Source organism: Triticum aestivum, chromosome 2B (assembly GCF_018294505.1).
Source record: "Triticum aestivum cultivar Chinese Spring chromosome 2B, IWGSC CS RefSeq v2.1, whole genome shotgun sequence".
NCBI lineage: Eukaryota > Viridiplantae > Streptophyta > Magnoliopsida > Poales > Poaceae > Triticum > Triticum aestivum.
The window spans coordinates 764,708,445-764,720,734 of NC_057798.1; the positions used below are offsets into that span (position 1 = coordinate 764,708,445).

A 12,290-nucleotide genomic window follows, 5' to 3' on the forward strand; every position below is an offset into this window, starting at 1 on the left:
TAAGATTCTTACGTAGTATAATTGAACATATAAACCACGCTAGAGTACCCGCCATTCTAGGGGCACTCCTCGCGCGAGACGATTTTCACCGCACGATGAATCCACCACAGTACTTTTTTGGCTGCTGGCAGCTGGTCAACCGTTGGCTTTTTCTCACATTAGTGTAAGCTTTTAGAGAGGATGACGGGTGGGACTCGTTGGCTGTGGGGTCATGCTACTGATGTGAGTTTTCTCCAGTTTTTGGTACACGAGGTGTGCATCGCGTCCTTGCCAATCGTGGCCTGGGTAAAAGGAACCCTAGAGCCCTCCGCAGGCGCCTCCCTCCTCTCGCGCTTCCTCCCCATGACCCCACCTCGCCTCGCGCCGCCGCCCATCTCCGCCTCCTCTCTCACGTCCTCCCTACCACCATGGCCTAGCCCACCCTCGTCAGCGACCTCCCCAAGCCCCCTCTCTCTCGGGGGTGCTTCTGGTCGCAATCTGGAAGAAGAAAAGGAGACCCCAGAAGAAGTTAGAGTGTCCTGGTGGTGGCTAGATCGATGCAGCTGACGGCGAGTGCCGGTGAGCGACGGGGATGCCCCTACCTCTCCGCACCTTCTCCCAGGTTCCCGATCTGGAACGGGTCGGACGGACGCCGGCGAGGCCAGCCTCCCCTTCACATGCAGGTACTCCCCCTCTCCCCTTTGTGCCCTCTCTCTCTTCCCCAACCCCTCTTTCTTGTTACACACAGCCATTGGGGCAGCACACCATATAAATCCAAAAGTTAATCAGGTGCTTCTTGCCCCTCTCTCTCTCCCTCTCTTCACATGTACTCTCCTGGATTTAGTCAGATTTGATTTATTCTTGTTTCCTTTCCAGATTTAATTTCATCCTTGTTTCCAAGGTCTTCCTATTCATAATCTATTAATTAATGACTTGTACATACGTATTTTATCATGTCTACTAATAACCTCACCACATTACAGTTCGTACATCAGTTTATTTTATCTTGTTTCCTTCAAGTATGTATTTAGGCTGTTCATTTTTCCTTTTTCAGATGTATGCCATGTATGTGTAACCATGGTTCTGAAACACCCCCATTCCTTCTCTTCCTATCAATTTTCTTCGATTCAGTTATTTGACTAAATGATAATATATGCCCCAGGGTTAATTAGTACCTAAAATGCTACCTTTGGTTTGTGAAAAAGATCTAGAATGGCTTCTGCAGCTCCTGTTATGTTTCATTGATTCAGTCATGTAGTAGGATAGTTCCACTGGGTTTTACTAAATGGTTTTGTAGCTTTACTTAGTGAAAATGCCTCAATTGCTTTCTGCAACATTGCTTGTCTATTGGCAGTTGGACCATACTTGGTACATGAGCCTTGTCGTGAGTAGTGGTGCAATAGTGACCTCGACGAGGAGGGAAATGTCCAGAATCCAGACATGAGTAAGGCACCAAAGATGACTGGAAGCACTCAAAAAAGTTTACCACACTGGAGCTATGTCAGGTACCTACTGACCTCGACGAGCAGGGAAATGTCCAGACTCCAGACATGAGTAAGGCACCAAAGATGACTGGAAGCACTCAAAAAGTTTACCACGTTGGAGCTATGTCAGGTACCTACTGTTCTTTTGTGTTGCGTGTTTTCTATTTCCCGTCAGAAACTCATTCCATAATCAATTTGCAGGTTGTACAAGGGCAGTTAATGAATATACTTGCGTTCCTTTTACTCTTAGGTAAATCACTAATTATTACATGCTCTTTCATAGTTGAAGTACCTACGAAAGGTAGTTATTTTATCCTTCTAACACGAGCAACGAACATTTTTTGCCATGAATTATGGTCACATTATTGCTTCTTGGTTAAAAAAACAGTAGAGGGTTGTAGCTATTTGAAGTGCAGAATTATTAAGTACAGAGCAAGGATTCCAATTGGTCATACATGAAGTGATACTCTTGCAAGAGCTATGCAATTAAAGTTCATTTAATTACAGTTTCACCACACTATGAAAAGGGTACAACCTACCAATCTTGAGAGCATTAATGTAACAACTTTTGTAGCTTAGAAATCCAATGGGAACTAATAAGGTAAATATGCTCCTTTCTTGCAGACTTGCAGTTCTGTTTTATTCATTACCCTGCTGCAAGCTCTTGGGTGTGTAATGTATATAAGTAAATTGTCTTTGCTTCTAGGTCCAAGGGACAAAATTGCTGAATGATTTTGGCATCTCCTGATTTTCCTTCTCCATGGTTTCCATGTTCTGTGGTCTGAATTCAGTTTCTTTTCTTTGTCTAAATTCTGTGCAAATTGATGGAACCCACACTATTTGCAAGTTCGGTTTGCCTTTTCCTTTAAAGATTTGTACTGCTCTATTTTTTTTTAATTGTCGAGGCAACAAAATACCCCTTATGTCATGTATACTTCTTTGATAGCAGTTTATTAAGTGCTTATACCATAATATCTCTGATATACATACTGTAATTATAATAGTAGCAATCTAAATTTATCATTGGCTTGAAAATAAAATATTTGTGAGGATAGAACGGAAATATCAGCTTCACTCTGCATTTCTTATAGATGTACCTCGGAGAAATGCAGAATTAAGAAGAGCTATTTTCAAAACACCACTATCTATATCTCTATATATGTGCATAACTCAGAACTCTTTTTGTCGGTACATGATTGTGCACCTCCTATGCCTGCTTAATTGTGTGTTCATTTTGTTAATCAAGAAGCATATGATTTTATGGCTGGGTACGTTGAAAATATATAAAACCTTTCTTCTTTTGGATAATCTGTTTCCCTTTCCCTAATCTTTGTTACTTGCCGACACATCTATGCATACTATTCACTACTGCTACCAATCGCATGCTTGTTTGTTCAGATACTTGAATGGTGGAACATGGCTTTTGTTCGATGGCGATTTTCCATTCTTTGTATGTGTTGCATTCTTTTGTCCAAAAATAGAGATGTACGTTCTGCAAGAAGAAAATGCTAAGTCTTTTACTAGCAAAAATTTCGATCTTGCACATTTAGCTTTCTACGCACAGTCTCACTATCATCTTGTGTAGTTTATTTATAGCGGTTGAATACAAAATTTTAGCCCTCCTATTTTCGAGTATGAATCGGAATCTAAATCAGCAACTGTAAAAATGATTAGTAATTGCGCTTACTTTTCAGAGTCTCCTCCTTTTCTCGCTGTTGAATCCCTGCCACCATCATGTCCAGACTGGTTGTCTCCATGGTTGTGGCGCCAAGGTCACCGCATCTTACATCCTGATGCATGTAAGACAATATGATTAAGCTCCATGTATTTGTTAATTTCTGGTCTTACTAGCGTATATATTCATTTCTATTTTGTGCTCATGGGCCCTCGATGTATTACGTACAAGGTGTGTTAGGTTGAAGCATGAGGCTGGAAGGGGTCTTGTGCGAGGACTAGCATTTGCTTTAGTCAAACCAAAATACTTCTAAAATTGTAGCTGCACTTGTTGGTTTGATGTACATGAGAAGCCCCAATTTTGTTGGCAATAGATGCATGGTTTCTCAGTAATTAAAATAACTTAATTTTTTTGTATGATGTATGGTAGTCATGTGTCTGATTTTCTTCGTGTATCGGATTCCAAGAGTTTTAGGATGGGCGGTACGGTTCTCATGTTTGATGGTTTTTACTTTCACAAAATTGGTTGATGCTGATGAGAATGGCACCGGTGGTCTTTGACACTTATATTTTTAATGTATATAATGTTCACAATTTTATTGTTTTACTCTCTTTGGTTCAATAAGATTAAGATACATACTTTGCCTTGTGCTAAATCTGATGTCATTCAGATTATAGGATTTTTAGGATAGGTTGCAAGTCTCTTGTTGGACGTTTTCTTTGTTTCTTAATTTTTTTGTGATAACATAGGTGATTCTATTTCTACCTCAAACTTGCCTTTCTATGTTTCAGTTTCAAGAAGACATTATTTGATGTTAGATGGCCATTATGTTCGTGTCATGTGGACAGAGGACTAATGGTACTCTTCCATGAAGAGAAGCAAATGGATCAGTATGTAGTAGCAGGTATCAATGTTTTCTCATTCCGATGATTCTGAAGTAATTAGATTGAGAAAATTGCTTTATTCCTCAATTTCTCTCTGAAACCTTTTCCTTGTCCATAGTCATACCTAAATGAGTTACTTTATTTCCTATAGCTCTATTACTTTTTCCCCTAGAACATGTCTCTTTAGTCCCCTTTACAATACCATGATCAGGAGGCAAGAAATATGTGTGAATGGAATAAGAACTGTATATAGTTATTGATAAGCATCTTCCTGTATTGATATTAAATGACACCAATATCTGAAAGTTACTTGTCTACTTCCCCTCTTGTAGTTAACGTTTTGTTTTGATTTTTGGGTACTTCAGTAAGGTCACTCATCAAGGAAGTGTCTTCTCGTTACTTGCATGATGAAGGACAAAATTGGTTTTCTAACTTTTCATTGTAGGTGCTTTGGAAAGTACAACTGTACAATTATGCGACATAATAATGCCTGGAAATTGGCCTATGGCTGTATCATTTAAGATATTTTGGCGTCTCTGCCATCCTATGGTTGTTCAACTTCTCTTTTGAAACGAGGCTATCTAGAGGATTTCAAGTTATGTCTTAGGAAGGTAATTGTTGGTTATAGTGAATGACTTGGTCTGACTATTTGTTCATTTGGCTATCTGAATGCAGTCCCATGTGCATGCTTTTTGCAGACATTGATGAAGATTTGAGAGGCAGGGGGGATTGCTCAAGTGGAAACAGAGCAAGAACCAGAAGGAGCTTAAGATTTTGCTACTACCTTGCTAATAGCTTTCTGAGGTAATTAAGCTAGCTGCATGCATTTTTGTTTTTTGCTGTACCGAGGTCACTATTCTAATTTAGGAAATAGAAACATTAAGTGTGATTTAAGAGTCTAATAGCAAATGATGTTAGCATGAATGGATTGTGTCTTGTACATACTAACTAGCAACAGAGTCTAATTCTTCCCACATAGTGGTTGTCACTGGAGACTTGACCAGCCTGGACTTTACTTACTTCCTGCATTATTTCTTCTTTGATTTAGGGAACATCAAATGCATGAGATAAGTGTCAAAATTAGTACTCAGCGACACTTATTTTGGGACAATTATAAATAGGTGTGCAGTTAGAATTTATCTGACTCAGGGTTTTCACACCTGGTTCGAGGTCTTGAGCCCTCTTCATTCATTTGAACATGTGATTTACTTTTATTTCTACTATAAATTGAGCTAATTAGAAATTCTATAAATGTGTTTTTCTTGATAAATTAAAGCTTATGATGATGTGTATTGGATTCTCATTTCTTTTCTTTCATCATAGATCAGTTAGGTATTATCCAGGCCCAGGTACCCATCCTTGATGATGGATTCCACGAGCTAAGCTGCAGGGGTGAACTAAGTTGGGATTTTGCAGCAGCGACGGTCACAACTACCGGTGGAGATCGAGCTAACGATCTCCCAAAAAATTCTACAGATTCATCAAACACCGAAGGAGGTTAGTGTATACCTGAGCGGCAACGGCTGCCATTGTGGTCTTGCTGGAGCCTCCTTTGCCGTGGAAAGTCACCAGCTTCAGGGAGCGACAGTGGCAACTGCAAGGATTCGGCTCGCCGATACGAGCAACGACGACCCCATTTGCCGATTCCGCAGCTCCGAGCTGCAGCAGGACCTACCGGGCCACCGAGATGCAGATGGAGTTGTTGTGCCTCCGAGCTGTCGGGATGCAGTGCCTTTGAGCTGCAGTAGGGAGCCGCTCCGCTGCCAAGCTACAACATGAGCCGTCCACGAAGATGGCGCCCAAGGTGCCCTCGTCGGCCTCCTCTTGGTGCTTTCTTACTTCACTTCAGTACGAGTAAGGGGGAGGGGAACAGGACGAAGATCTGGTCGATGGAACCAAGGATGCCAGACACGTGGTTGGTGTTCTGTGTCCTGGTGGCAGTCCGTGAAGCAACTATTGACGTCTGTTTTTGTCCCTCAGCACATGTATCTTGAGGGCAAGATTGTAATTTTCTTTTATCTTTGAGGCTTGTGATGTTACTCAAATTGTAATCCTGGTGGAGCCTTTTGGTTCTGGTTTTAATGAAAGCAGGGAGGCCCCCTCCTTGGGAGGGTAGGGCTCGGAGTTTGCCAAAAAAAGGACCAGTAGTCAACCATGGAGAAGAAAATTTGAACAGAATTGCAAATTTGCCCGGGGGCAGTAGAGTCATTTTGCATGGCATTGTGCAAATCAAAAATATTTTTCACTTCTTATGCATGTATTATCATGAACAACTTTGTTGCCGCACAAACCGTAAAAAAGACATAATGTCTTTGGATCAAAGTGAGATTTTATGTTGTACTTTGTTCAGAGGCAAAATAAGTGGGCAAGTTCCATCTTAGTCAAAAGAAGTAGTTGATGCTTTAGTGCTTACGTACATTTATCTTTTCTTTGATCTATGTGATGATGTGCTTACTCTACCTTCTTTAGATCCATGAATTCTTATATCGTGCCATGTAATATATGGTCCATAAACATTACCTTTGAATATCCGAGGACTATCTAAAAAACTATTTACCTCTCATCCTATTATGCTATAGAAATGAGGTTTGGAATCGTGCTTATTGTTTCATTCTAAAATATTATAATAGGCTTCTTGGCAATGGATGCAACGAGTCATCTACCATGGAAACATCTATATGATGCATCTGTACCTATGTACCTTGCTTAGCAATGTAAATAAGCTACTGTAAAATGATCTTGTGCCTCTCTTATAACGCTATGTATCGACTGCATCTAAATGTTCTGTTGTGCATGGTTTGAATGCTCATTCTACATTATACCATCGCTTCCATCTCCCGGTCTTCCCAGTTGGCAGCTATGCAATGCATCTTTGCTACTGGAGCTTGCTTTATAAAAACAATGTATGCTATTGCAGCTATACAATGCATCTTTGCCACTGTAGCTTGCTTTATGAAACCAATATATGCTATTGTCAGATGATCTCATTACTTCCTTTAGTCTATCATGGTACCATGTAATGAGATATAAGTATCTATTTAGTTGGTTCTAAATCAGTCATGTATGTATGCTTTCAATACTTGGCTCGCTCTCGCTTTTTGTGCCATGGGCGCAACGAGTCATCTAGTTATACATCAAATAACAAGCAGATCTTTCTCTTCAACACGCAAAGTTCTACGCCCCTAAACATCTTTCTTATTTTGGATGCCACTGACGGTTGGCCTAATTTGGTGCTTGGACCATCCGAAAGGGCAGCGGCCCAATTATACGCTTGTCTTGAGAAGTCAAATATTCACTGGTACTAGAACATGCCTTTGGTTGGGTGCATGAGGAGTGAGGACGGTCCATCGCTATTTTGTATTCTTAACATCATCCGCTTCTGCATTTGAATAGCATTCTTCATCACGTTAGCATATATATAACACCTTCCACAATAAGCAAAGCTGGCAGGAACTTCGAGGTACTAGCTCTTTCACTAATTCATTGGTTTAGCCTATGGTCCAATCAAGAAATAATAATTATACAGTCAACTCCGGAGAGAGAACCTTTGAGCAACGCTAGCATTGACAGGTTCTTCAGTACACTAAAACACATGATGGTCTTTGAACAGTTCAAACCAATAATGCTTACTAGTTACAGACTTACATATGTGTTGCTGTGAACATGTTTGTTTAATAGCTCAAGCATCATGGAACCATCGCTTTAGTGGACCGTACTTTCGATGCAATTCATCTCCAACGACCAATGATTTGTACATTGAATAGCATTATTTATAAGTAATCATATAGCACCTTCCCCAATAAATAGGGCTGGTACTAGCTCTTTCACTAATTTATTGGTTTAGCCTATAATTTGATTAAGAAATACTAATAATTTTACAGTCAACTCCACAGAGAAAACCTTTGAGCAATGCTAGCACTTCACAGCTTGTTCACACCACATTGGAGATAAAATATGCTAACATACCGTGTTTGGCAGTGATGGATCACTGCGTCCGGACAGGAACGTGTGGTGGAATCGACGCAGATTCAGTTAACGTCTGAACCTGAAGATGCATCCGGAGGTTGGGCCTGAAGCACAAATTGGCTTGAAGAGGGCTGCCGTCGGGAAGTGATTTTCTCGGGAACGACCAGACAGTTGGTCGCCGTCGGGAAGCTCATGCCTGCCGACCGCCGCCGGCGAGTGGGCAAGGATGGAGAGTGTGGTGGAGGCGCGTTGCGCCGTTGTCCGGCCGTCTGTGCGAGTGGAGAGACTGCGGAAAGGACAGAATTGGAGAGAGGAAGCTGGCAGAGGGGCAGAATGGGCTTCGGTGGATCGAGTCTAGCCCATATATGGAGTGCATGGGATTAAATTGTATAGCTTGTTTTCCATATCCCCCTAACCAAACTTGTTTTTCTATATAAAACTTAACAATTAATTTATTAATAATAAAATTTATATGTTATAAAATGTAAATGTTTTTATGCAAAAAAAATTCATGTGTTTTAAAAATTATCTAGATATCGGCATTCATAAAAAGTTGTATGTGAAATGAAATTTGCATGTGTTTCAAAAAATATCACGTGTATAAAAAAGTGTTGGCATTTCTTTAAAAATGCCTTGTATGTGAAAAACATGTATGCAAATCTTACAAGAGATGTTCAGGTTTTGAAAAAAATGTTCAAATTTCTCAGAAAGAAGCGTTAATGTGTTCTAGTAAAGAATATCCATTCTTTTTAACAAAAATGAATAAGTAAATAATTATAAATATATAAAACAAATATTATAAGATGGCGAAGAAGGCCGCAAAGCGAGCTGTCGGTGCAGCAAGGGGTCGGGATCGAGTCTAGCCCATATACGGAATGCATGGGATTATATTGTATCTCTTGTTTTCCATATCCCCCTAAGCAAACTTGTTTTTCTATATAAAATCTAACAAGTAATTTAGTAGTAATAAATTTATATGTTATTAAATGTAAAATTTTCTATTAAAAATAAATTTCATGTGTTTTAAAAATTATCTAGATATTGGCATACATAAAACGTTGTATGTGAAATGAAATTTGCATGTGTTTCAAATTCAAACAATATTGACGTGTATAAAAAATTGTTGTTTTCTTAAAAATGGCTTGTATGTGAAAAACATGTATATAAATCTTACAAGAGATGTTCAGGTTTTGAAAAAAAAATGTTCAAATTTCTCAGAAACAAGTGTTAATGTGTTCTAATAAAGAATGTCCATTTTTTTTACAAAAATGAATAAATAAATAGTTATAAATAGATAAAATAAATAGAAAAGGTGGGGGGTGGGGGGTAAAAAGGAAGCGCCTCTGCGTCGAGCTCTTTCCACGATAACAACAGGAGACTTGGTGACAATTCTGATACCTATCTTCCCAGATTTTTAAAGACATCTTAGACTAAACTGACATTTGTTGCTGAAGATGTGATGCACCTTGGATGCTTGTTGGACGAGAGAGACAATCAAGAGGGGGGAGAACCACACCATAAGGCTTGGGGTCAGTTGGCACGTGGTGGCATAGACAAACTCTTCGCAAATTGGAGGGCTTTGTCAAATAGTCTAGCTGCCTACAGGCGTTGTACTCCTGAGACTGCAGTGTGGTTAGGAGGAGGTACTCCCCCCCCCCCCCCCCCCCCGCGCGCACACGTGAAAAAAAACACTCGCCGCCCTAAGAAGCAGCTCAAACCAACAACTAGACAACCAACTTCTCCAAATCTAGAACCTGAGGATGCCGCGAGCATACAAGACAACGCCTTCATGAAGGAGAACGACGTCGAGACGCCATCGCCCTCCGATCTGGATAACCAGAACCTAGGGTTTCACCCAATGCTCGAAGAGGGGCACAAATAACTTGTGATTTTCCACTTCAGTACAACATGTGAACAACACAATAAAACCTTCTAACTTGTATAATGAAAGATAAACAAAGAACCATATAAAGTGCAATCATCAATGAATGAAATGATAAACAATCCGACCTCTAGTGAGAGAGACCAAAAAAATACCATATGTATATGAGAAAAACTATGTGAAGCTTTTCTCTCCTTCCACTTTAAGAAATTGCGTGCAAGTCAAATACCATTATATATGTGCTTTAGAAAGCCAAATTCCTCCCACTAAAGTTTTGTATTCCGGAATTAGTAAGCCACTCGATTCGGTTCCATGATAAGTGACCAAGTCATCCATGACAAAAATAATAAATTCCAAGCATGTGTTCCTGTTATCAGCATTCCTCTCTATGGAGTTATCTTCCCCAAATAATAGTTCGGGTTGGTAACTTCCAATGGACCATCAAGAAAGAATAGACCATTGTGTGAAATTCCGTAATGCACTGATTTTATCATTGAGCAACATTTCCACTTCTTCCTTTTCCAAATAGTATTTCATAAACAATGGGTTCCAATATAGAACCATACATTCAATCCCTTCACACTGAATTTGCATATAGTGTCCTATAGCAATAATAATTTTCCTCCACCGGGGAGTTCCATGGCAAAATTTCCCGAAGGAGAGCAAATTTCCTTTTTCACGGAGTGGTTCCCATCTTCCTCCATAAATAAGTGATGCCATAATAGACATTTCACTGAATGCATATAGTGTCCTATAGCAATAATAATTTTCCTCCACCGGGGAGTTCCATGGCAAAATTTCCCGAAGGAGAGCAAATTTCCTTTTTCACGGAGTGGTTCCCATCTTCCTCCATAAATAAGTGATGCCATAATAGACATTTCACTGAATTCCTTTTCATGCAAATTTGGTATAATTACCACAATTTTCCTCCACTTCATCTTTGCAGATTCCATTCATAAATATTAAAATTACCTTTGCAAGGTGCAGTCAATAATATTTGATAGGATCTGTCCCTTGAAAAGTTTATATCTTCCTCCATATAAAAAAATCGTCTCCCAAATTACAAATATCAAATGGAGTTATTTCATCAATTCGGCTTAGAGTTTGGAATAATAAAATAAATAAAAGGGTAGTATGTTTCCTCTCTTACCCATACACATAGGTCATAGAGATGCTCATGAAATCAGAATACCATAAATACTAATACTTTATGAGAAATATTCCACTGATTTTTTTTCCAGATTGCACATAATTTTCCATGCAATCTGTTTACTCATAGTCACATATTGAACAAGCCAAAGAACAGTGTAATAATCACAAATAATTATGCAAGCCATTTAATATGGATATACCAAGTCCCACATTGGAGTAGGATTTTCTACAATAGCTTGCCACAGAACTAGTTAAGGTTTTCGACGGTGTAAAAGTTCTCAAAAATCCTGAAAAAAATATTAAACCAACACACCTATAATATAACATGATCCAACGGAGGGATTGAAAAAATATGACCGCATGTGTCCTGGACAAAAAGAACAAAATTTTCAATATATATTGATCCTGCAGTGAGCTGAAATGCTTGTTTTTTTCACCTAGGACACATAAATGCATATTTTCACAATTATACCATTGGATCATCTTATTATATTAGAGTGAGGCTCCCTATTTATTTCATATTTTTTACTTACTTTTAAACCGTTAAATGTCTAGCAAGCCTTAACTAGTTATGTGGCAAGCTATGATAGACACAGTTTTACCGTCCCACATTCTTCAATATATTTCCTTTTCCTCACCAACGTCATTTTAATTTGGCTTTTCTGGTTTGTTTTACTCAATAATATTATGGATTTTCTCCATCAAAAATAAAACCATAATTCCAACTTTCGAAACCATGATAATATTTGCCAAATCGGTATGAACCAAACAAAAAGATAAAATATGTTCTTTGGATGCCATTAGAGAAAAACGTTACCGGTCTGAAGAAGTGGCAAAGAAAACCAGACAAGAGTTGATATACAGAAGTGCCGCCGAAGTTCCAAAGGATAAACATGCAGAGAGTGAATCTTCCAGGACTTGTGTTACAACCTTCCTCGGTGAATCAGGTAGTAGTAGCAAGTACACTACACGAGCCATCATCGATCTCCGTGCTTGTACAAATAAGGCACCGGCGTTACTTTCTTAATCCCCATGCATACAAATGCAATTTGTACACACGCGATTAGAGTTTGATGTGAAGAATCAAAGTGGCAACTCCAACCCTCCTCGATCCTTTTGAAACTTAACTTGCTTTCCATCTACTACACCCCCGTGAGTTTTTATGTGTGCACTTTGCTAGAACGGAACTAGGGTTGGCTTCACGCTCGTACCAGCAGTATTTTTGCAAAACAAATGAAATACTGGCGCTTGCTTCTTTCCTCGACGCG

At 39.3% G+C, this 12,290-nt stretch overlaps 2 long non-coding RNA genes across 3 annotated transcripts; both read left to right on the forward strand.

Annotated features, from left to right (window-relative positions):
• The first annotated feature begins 92 nt into the window (after nt 1-92).
• Nucleotides 93-1,679, forward strand: LOC123047252 (uncharacterized). The gene is made up of 3 exons (XR_006422866.1): nt 93-662; nt 1,334-1,593; nt 1,665-1,679. It is a non-coding gene; the product is annotated as an uncharacterized lncRNA (long non-coding RNA).
• A 39-nt stretch (nt 1,680-1,718) lies between these two features.
• LOC123047251 (uncharacterized) lies at nt 1,719-5,760 on the forward strand. 2 transcript variants are annotated; one of them, XR_006422865.1, is made up of 5 exons: nt 1,719-3,262; nt 3,930-4,042; nt 4,468-4,633; nt 4,721-4,826; nt 5,346-5,760. It is a non-coding gene; the product is annotated as an uncharacterized lncRNA (long non-coding RNA). The 2 variants fall into 2 exon arrangements; XR_006422864.1 differs by having other exon boundaries at nt 1,719-4,042.
• Nucleotides 5,761-12,290: the final 6,530 nt, after the last annotated feature.